This window comes from Schistocerca serialis, chromosome 3 (assembly GCF_023864345.2).
Source record: "Schistocerca serialis cubense isolate TAMUIC-IGC-003099 chromosome 3, iqSchSeri2.2, whole genome shotgun sequence".
In the NCBI taxonomy this organism is placed as follows: Eukaryota; Metazoa; Arthropoda; class Insecta; order Orthoptera; family Acrididae; genus Schistocerca; species Schistocerca serialis.
Window position 1 is genome coordinate 578,104,850 of NC_064640.1, and position 9,341 is coordinate 578,114,190.

The window sequence follows — 9,341 nt, forward strand, 5'->3', positions numbered from 1 at the left end:
GGATTAAGACCACCTGGGGATAACCCATCCTTTTGATGGACAGGTCATGACCCACTGGGGATAATCCTTACTTTTGATTGACAGATTCTTAACCTACTGTCCCCCCATTCCTGCCCCCTCCTCCCTCAACACCTCCTCATCTCCCATCCCTCTGGAACCGCCTCGCCGATACAAGCAAGTTTTTCATATCAGTTTGACTGACTAATTAATTAAATCGATAAATTAATTAACCCCCCTCAGGGAAAACTTCCAGACGTATCCCACCCCTCCCCCTATCAGAAACTGGCGGGATTCAGTTGATTGACCATTTGGCGGGAAATCGGTTGCAGTTTATGGAATACTGTTTAAACAATTTAGACAATGTGTGGAATATTGTTTATTTAAACGATTTATGGGATACAAGGTGGTGTTTGTAATATAGTTTATTTATTTAGCTACAGAATTTGTCAGGAAATTGACTTTGCTGTATCAAATATTTTTTTTTTTTTAAACAGTTTGTAGGTGACAAGGAAGTACGGAATACTTAAACAATTGCGGCGCTCTTTTATTCGAATCACGCATGGAAATGCTGAGTGGGCTGAGTTTATATTTGCTGCTGGAGTCAGAGATGTAAGGGCTCTTACTTTTTATTTTCCTCGCTTTTCGAAGCACACTGGTGTCTAAGCACAGACGGGAAAATCAGAACAATTATGCATCTAAAAGTTCATGACATTTTTCGAAACCCACCACCGATTTCTGCAGACGGACAAATTATGCGAATTGCAGCGGCAAACTATTTTGTACAAATTGAGATACATATATATATACTGCACTGACAGTTAAACCCTAAAAACGGGGTCTACAGATCATGAATGGAATGAAATGCGGTATAGTAGTCACCGTTTGAGATGTCCCGTGTGTTTAACTATCGTCCGTGCGCCGCCACGAAGGTCGAAACAGCCCAATGTCCTAATTACGGATCACATTACTAAATTCCACCGACCACAGACAAGTTATCAGTCTCCTTTGATCTCTCACACCCTAAACAAAGCATCAAGTGGCGGCAGCCTGTTAATTGGCAAATTCCAGACACGCTTCATGTCTCTGTCTCTCCCAAGAGGCCACTCCCTGTTTGTCTGTGTGAACCAACGTCTTCAAACAAGAAGATGGAGGTATTCATCTCTCCTCAGAATACTGTATTCCTGTTAACTAATGCTGGAGACAAAAGGTAAGCTGACGCAATTTCGATATCAAAAATAGAGTGAAATGACCTAGTTGCACAACCCTCTCAAATAAATTATTTAAAAATTTACAGGAGTCACATAGATCGCTTAAAACACTCAAATAGATCGCTTAAAACACTCACCTCCTCCTCTTCATAATAAAACATCTTCAACGTTTGAATATCACACGCAAACATATTGCAAATCAAGTAATGAAAATTCCGTCACCAATAGATCGTAGCGCTAAATATATCCGAGTTCTTGTACGCACAAAGGTTTGAGAACACGAACAACGCCCTCCACCACAACGTTTCCACTAAACGTGTCTGGTGAAAAAAAAAAAAAATCTTGCCGATCACACAAACTCGCGATCATCAGTGCACCGTCCGCCGACTGCAGTGTAGCTCGTCCGCGCCGGCCTGGAGAGAGAGAGAGAGAGAGAGAGAGAGAGAGAGATCCCCCACACCTGCGCCAGTCTTGCCCGCCCTTACCAAACGAAAGCGTGCGCGCAATGAAACTATTGAAAGGCGATTGGGTTTTTAAAAGTATTATACAGTTCCTAAATTAGTTATCTCCGCTACATTCGGAAGGAGGAAGGAAGGTTCTACTGCGTGACAGAATAGAGACAACAGCAAATACCACTGCAAGACAGCGTCCACTGCGATGTATTGAGAAGCAATAAACACGACACACATGAATCGCGGTCCAAACGGTAGTAATAAGCTGTTCATGACTAGATGTCAGAGATCGCTATCTAATGGGAATCTGACGTCGCGATTGGGTTTATAGAACGCTAATAACCTCCTAGCTACTTCTCCCCACTACATTTGGAAGAAGGAGAGCAGGAAGGCCTACTGCATGATAGCACAGAGACGACAGCAAATGCCATTGTAAGAGAGAATCCACTGCAATATATTGAGAAGCATTAACCACGACAAACTCAAACCATGATCCAGTCCGTAGTAATAAGTTGTCATGGATAGATGTCCGAGATCGCTATCAATCGGGAATCTGAGGTCGCGATTGGGTTTTAAAAAGCAACATAGAATTCCTAAATTAGTTCTCTTCGCTACATTCTGAAGGAGGAAGTCCTGCTGCGTGACAGGATAGGGACAACAGAAAATACCACTGAGAGATATAATCCACTGCAGTGTACTGAAAAGCTCTACACCCGACGCACTTAAACCACAACCCAGTCCGTAGTCGTTGCCTTGAGTAGATGTCAGAGATCAAAGAAGCCCTCGCACATCCCGCACACTCACACCCAGACGTCCACACACAGCACACCAAGCCACTCAAACGCCCTCGGCTGTTCAGAGACCGGGGAACACTAAGGTCGCGACTGCAGCCACAGTCGTGGGCGCTCGTGTACGCCAGTGTGCATCACCCCCATCCATGGATGGCATCCAAAGATGACTGGAGTGGAAGAAATTCGAATATTATCAATACGTCCATTGCAAACATTCTACATTTTGAATCTTCTCTCACACAACACGCTCACGTCCGCTTCTGTCGTGCTCACCCCGCACACTGGTCACTTCGACAGCCGTCGCTGCCTTGGGCAAGATCAGACAGGTAGGCGCCTTCTTTGTACCCATCACAAGCTGAGCTAATCCGTTGCTTCCGGTTGTCAATTCCTCGTGACCGCCGCTGCAGCCAGCCGCGGAACACTGCGAAACAAACAGCTGCAGCTTGAATGTGTACAGTTGTTGTTGTTGTGGTCTTCAGTCCTGAGACTGGTTTGATGCAGCTCTCCATGCTACTCTATCCTGTGCAAGCTTTTTCATCTCCCAGTACCTACTGCAACCTACATCCTTCTGAATCTGCTTAGTGTATTCATCTCTTGGTCTCCCTCTACGATTTTTACCCTCCACGCTCCCCTCCAATACTAAATTGGTGATCCCTTGATGCCTCAGAACATGTCCTACCAACCGATCCCTTCTTCTGGTCAAGTTGTACCACAAACTTCTCTTCTCCCCAATCCTATTCAATACTTCCTCATTATTTATGTGATCTACCCATCTAATCTTCAGCATTCTTCTGTAGCACCACATTTCGGAAGCTTCTATTCTCTTCTTGTCCAAACTATTTATCGTCCATGTTTCACTTCCATACATGGCTACACTCCATACGAATACTTTCAGAAATGACTTCCTGACACTTAAATCAATACTGGATGTTAACAAATTTCTCTTCTTCAGAAACGCTTTCCTTGCCATTGCCAGCCTACATTTTATACCCTCTCTACTTCGACCATCATTAGTTATTTTGCTCCCCAAATAGCAAAACTCCTTTACTACTTTAAGTGCCTCATTTCCTAATCTAATTCCCTCAGCATCACCCGACTTAATTAGACTACATTCCATTATCCTTGTTTTGCTTTTGTTGATGTTCATCTTATATCCTCCTTTCAAGACACTGTCCATTCCATTCAACTGCTCTTCCAAGTCCTTTGCTGTCTCTGACAGAATTGCAATGTCATCGGCGAACCTCAAAGTTTTTATTTCTACTCCATGAATTTTAATACCTACTCCGAATTTTTCTTTTGTTTCCTTTACTGCTTGCTCAATATACAGATTGAACAACATCGGGGAGAGGCTACAACCCTGTCTCACTCCCTTCCCAACAACTGCTTCCCTTTCATACCCCTCTACTCTTATAACTGCCATCTGGTTTCTGTACAAACTGTAAATCGCCTTTCGCTCCCTGTATTTTACCCCTGCCACCTTTAGAATTTGAAAGAGAGTATTCCAGTCAACATTGTCAAAAGCTTTCTCTAAGTCTACAAATGCTAGAAACGTAGGTTTGCCTTTCCTTAATCTTTCTTCTAAGATAAGTCGTAAGGTCAGTATTGCCTCACGTGTTCCAGTGTTTCTACGGAATCCAAACTGATCTTCCCCGAGATTGGCTTCTACTAGTTTTTCCATTCGTCTGTAAAGAATTCGTGTTAGTATTTTGCAGCTGTGACTTATTAAGCTGATAGTTCGGTAATTTTCACATCTGTCAACACCTGCTTTCTTTGGGATTGGAATTATTATATTCTTCTTGAAGTCTGTGGGTATTTCGCCTGTTTCATACATCTTGCTCACCAGATGGTAGAGTTTTGTCAGGACTGGCTCTCCCACGGCCGTCAGTAGTTCCAATGGAATATTGTCTACTCCGGGGGCCTTGTTTCGACTCAGGTCTTTCAGTGCTCTGTCAAACTCTTCACGCAGTATCATATCTCCCATTTCATCTTCATCTACATCCTCTTCCATTTCCATAATATTGTCCTCAAGTACATCGCCCTTGTAGAGACCCTCTATATACTCCTTCCACCTTTCTGCTTTCCCTTCTTTGCTTAGAACTGGATTTCCATCTGAGCTCTTGATATTCATACAAGTCATTCTCTTATCTCCAAAGGTCTCTTTAATTTTCCTGTAGGCGGTATCTATCTTACCCCTAGTGAGATAGGCCTCTACATCCTTACATTTGTCCTCTAGCCATCCCTGCTTAGTCATTTTGCACTTCCTGTCGATCTCATTTTTGAGACGTTTGTATTCCTTTTTGCCTGTTTCATTTACTGCATTTTTATATTTTCTCCTTTCATCAATTAAATTCAATATTTCTTCTGTTACCCAAGGATTTCTACTAGCCCTCGTCTTTTTACCTACTTCATCCACTGCTGCCTTCACTACTTCATCCCTCAAAGCTACCCATTCTTCTTCTACTGTATTTATTTCCCCCATTCCTGTCAATTGCTCCCTTATGCTCTCCCTGAATCTCTGTACAACCTCTGGTTCTTTTAGTTTATCCAGGTCCCATCTCCTTAAATTCCCACCTTTTTGCAGTTTCTTCAGTTTTAATCTACAGGTCATAACCAATAGATTGTGGTCAGAGTCCACATCTGCCCCTGGAAATGTCTTACAATTTAAAACCTGGTTCCTAAATCTCTGTCTTACCATTATATAATCTATCTGATACCTTTTAGTATCTCCAGGGTTCTTCCATGTATACAACCTTCTTTCATGATTCTTAAACCAAGTGTTAGTTATGATTATGTTGTGCTCTGTGCAAAATTCGACCAGGCGGCTTCCTCTTTCATTTCTGTCCCCCAATCCATATTCACCTACTATGTTTCCTTCTCTCCCTTTTCCTACACTCGAATTCCAGTCACCCATGACTATTAAATTTTCGTCTCCCTTCACAATCTGAATAATTTCTTTTATTTCATCATACATTTCTTCAATTTCTTCGTCATCTGCAGAGCTAGTTGGCATATAAACTTGTACTACTGTAGTAGGTGTGGGCTTCGTATCTATCTTGGCCACAATAATGCGTTCACTATGCTGTTTGTAGTAGCTTACCCGCATTCCTATTTTCCTATTCATTATTAAACCTACTCCTGCATGACCCCTATTTGATTTTGTGTTTATAACCCTGTAGTCACCTGACCAGAAGTCTTGTTCCTCCTGCCACCGAACTTCACTAATTCCCACTATATCTAACTTCAACCTATCCATTTCCCTTTTTAAATTTTCTAACCTACCTGCCCGATTAAGGGATCTGACATTCCACGCTCCGATCCGTAGAACGCCAGTTTTCTTTCTCCTGATAACGACATCCTCTTGAGTAGTCCCCGCCCGGAGATCCGAATGGGGGACTATTTTACCTCCGGAATATTTTACCCAAGAGGACGCCATCATCATGTAATCATACAGTAAAGCTGCATGCCCTCGGGAAAAATTACGGCTGTAGTTTCCCCTTGCTTTCAGCCGTTCGCAGTACCAGCACAGCAAGGCCGTTTTGGTTAATGTTACAAGGCCAGATCAGTCAATCATCCAGACTGTTGCCCTTGCAACTACTGAAAAGGCTGCTGCCCCTCTTCAGGAACCACACGTTTGTCTAGCCTCTCAACAGATACCCCTCCGTTGTGGTTGCACCTACGGTACGGCTATCTGTATCGCTGAGGCACGCAAGCCTCCCCACCAACGGCAAGGTCCATGGTTCATGTGTACAGTAGTTCCAAAGAATTCCACCCCGACATAGGCCACCAAGATTAAAAAACCCACTTTACCCAATCCGAGACAGCGATCTTGTTTACCATACACCTCGAATTTCTCAGGCGAAATTTATATTCCTCCCATTTATACGAGCTAATTTCGAAGATACAAGAAATCGGACAATACAAACGTTTTCATGTTGGTAAAATAACGTTACTTGTGAAAATCCTATACGGGATTATGGCATAGGCATATTCCCCATGAGTATTCTTTCATCAGGTAGAAAAGTATCTTTTCTTATCTGTCATGTCCTGCATCACAGGGCTAGAATATTAAACTCAGTTTTCGTCCACTGTCACAGGACGCCTTCTCATTTCAGACTCTCTCTTAAGGTAACAGCAAAGAGAAGTTGTAAATATAAGGTTAATACTACATATCACTTTATAAATTCGGCACTACATATGATTTCATTATGATAGTCATCTCTCCCTGTGTAGGTGAGGGACTCTAATATCGTTAAAAGATATCGTTGCAACGAAAAAAAACGCCAAGTCAAGAATCATATCCGCGGTGCCCTAGCCATCACCTCAACCCGATAGGCCACATGTCAGCGACATCAAATTGATAGGCTAATTAATTAAATTGATCATGAGGGTCACTTTGCATTGCAAGTAATTTTTCTTTTTCCAGTAGTCGGATTACACTCAGCAGGTAGTTGAAATGGGAATCCCTGGAGGGAAGACGATGATCTTTTTGAGGAACACTATTGAGAACCGACGTTTGAAGCTGACCACAGGAGGACTCTACCACCGACAACATAGATTTCGCGTAAGGACTGCACTATTAAAAACCCGATCACAAATAACATGTTAGTATCAACCTGCACAAAAAGTAGTCTTGATCTACAGGCCCACACAAGAGTCACTGATAGCGTTCAGATTTCTAGTAGTAATGCTGTCTGCAATTTGGGATCAAGTCACATACTTGTGTTACATCGTATAGAGATGTCTTTTAATGATTACAGCCACTGGTGAATCATATTCATGCCACTCTCATACATCGAAAAGAGTCACATTTTTCGAACCTATCTGCTACATCAAAACTGAAATGTGGCTTTAGGCAGTCCATCGGCATCTTGTGACTGCCCCTCAGTCTCCGCCTCGCCCTCCCTGCAGCTTCGGCCATGTCATCATCCCAATTTGAGTCGGAACTGAACACAAGTCAGACCACCTTCTGCACGCCGTGGAGAAACAGGTTGACCTGCATTAATGCGACAGGACCATCTTTTTTGACCACTCGGTGGAAATGGGGATATATTGTCATAGCTCCACCAACTGTGCACGATGTGTAAGGCCAGCGCCAAGACAAAGGTTTCTCCTGCAGCATCAGCTATTATGAAAGACAGTACTGGAACTGAAAGAAGGATGAGGATTTTGGTACTTCATTGCTGCATGTCTCCAAACCACTTAAATGTAGTACAGTCTGAAGGAGATCAGCATCCCTCAGGGAGCATTCACGTCCGTCACACAAACATTCTGTCTATTGTAGTTATTTTGTACCATCCAACAGAGAAAAACTGCAAACTATAAAAGCTTCACTAACTCTATCCGACAGAGTACTCAATAAGATTTTACCGTGATCCTATCTTCCGACATATATATCGAAAACAAATACCGTCGGTTTGCTGGCATTGGGCATATGTGACGGTCCTATTAACTAAACAGGTATTGATCCACTCAGTGACTCAAGTCGCTTGCACAGATCAGTGTAAAGTTTCATCATCTTTACTGTAGGAGGGACATACCCCACAGACTATCAGTCACAAGAGAGTGTCTATACATTTTTTTCTACTGTGACATGTCCAAGCACTGTATGACACAGCTTTTACACCACCATACATTTTGTTTTCTCCACCACAACCTCGAGGTCTATGTCAGGCTCTAAAACTGACATTAACACGTTTCAATCCATTGGCTCTGACTGAAAGCTGGACATTGTATGGTGTTAATTATGCTGCTGTTCCCACAACATATGCACATGATGATTTTAAGTAAAGGACTGTTACAACATATGGAGATTAGTGGCGTTGTGGAGCGTTTCCAAACAGGTGTTCTAAGGTGACTGCCAGCCTCTACGAAACTCGTCTTTCACACTGATGGGATAGCAGATGGCTTGGTGTTCCATTTCAATTGATTCCTCATACTGAAGTCATATACCCGATCACTATTGCTTGCCATCCCTGGATTGTGTCGACTCTCCGCCAAGACTCTTTCTCCATCACAAACATTGGTCGTCTCGCGTTAATGCCGTTTTTTCTTTTGGGCATTTCGTCACCATCGAGTAGCGTCTTGTTCCTCCCTCAGTTACTATCTGAACAAGTTGCTCACTTCCCTCCATCAGTGGCAGCAGCAGCATTTATCGATAGTGATACTGGTCTAACTTCTTTGGTGTGGCAGTTATATTTCTGTGTCATGGTGCGTGTGGCAGTTGGTCAGTTGCAGCGGGGAAGTCTCTGCGGTGTGTGATCAGGCCGGAGCCACTGGCGGCGTGCACGCGCGGTCGGAGGTGTGTGGCGCTAGCTGCGGGAACTGCTAAGTTCGTCGCCCACCGCACGTGCATACTGGAGTTGAGTAATCAGTAAACCTGTCATGAAAGCTCAATCATTGTGACATCTCTTCGTTGATTGCCGGTTGTTGCACCCTAGGTTGTCCCCACAAGCAGCAACATGATGGTGTGTTGGAGTCGGCAAAATTTTGCAGCCGTCTCCCCATATGGTGTTTAACCTTTGAAATGATTATAATTTATTAGTGAAGTGCACCAGCGGCATCTTCTGCCTTGTCGGCATTAACATTCCGGTTACCTGCCCTGGTCATTAGCGTAGTTTTGTGGCAGTGTGTTTTCATTGCCATGTTCATGCTGTCCGGCACGGCATGTAGTTTGACAGCTTGGTGTTGTTCTCCCTTTCTCTTTGAGAGTTTATTGTGCTTGACTGTGTTTATACGCCAATTATAAAGACATAATACTGCTGCAATCCTCATCTGCGCAGGTACTTTTGGTTGTCATGCTGTTGTTCGGGTGGAAGGGAATTCATTAGGTGGTTGGTTGGTTTGTCAGCCGTCCGTATGTCATGCTGCAACCCGATTGTTTAGTGATATCC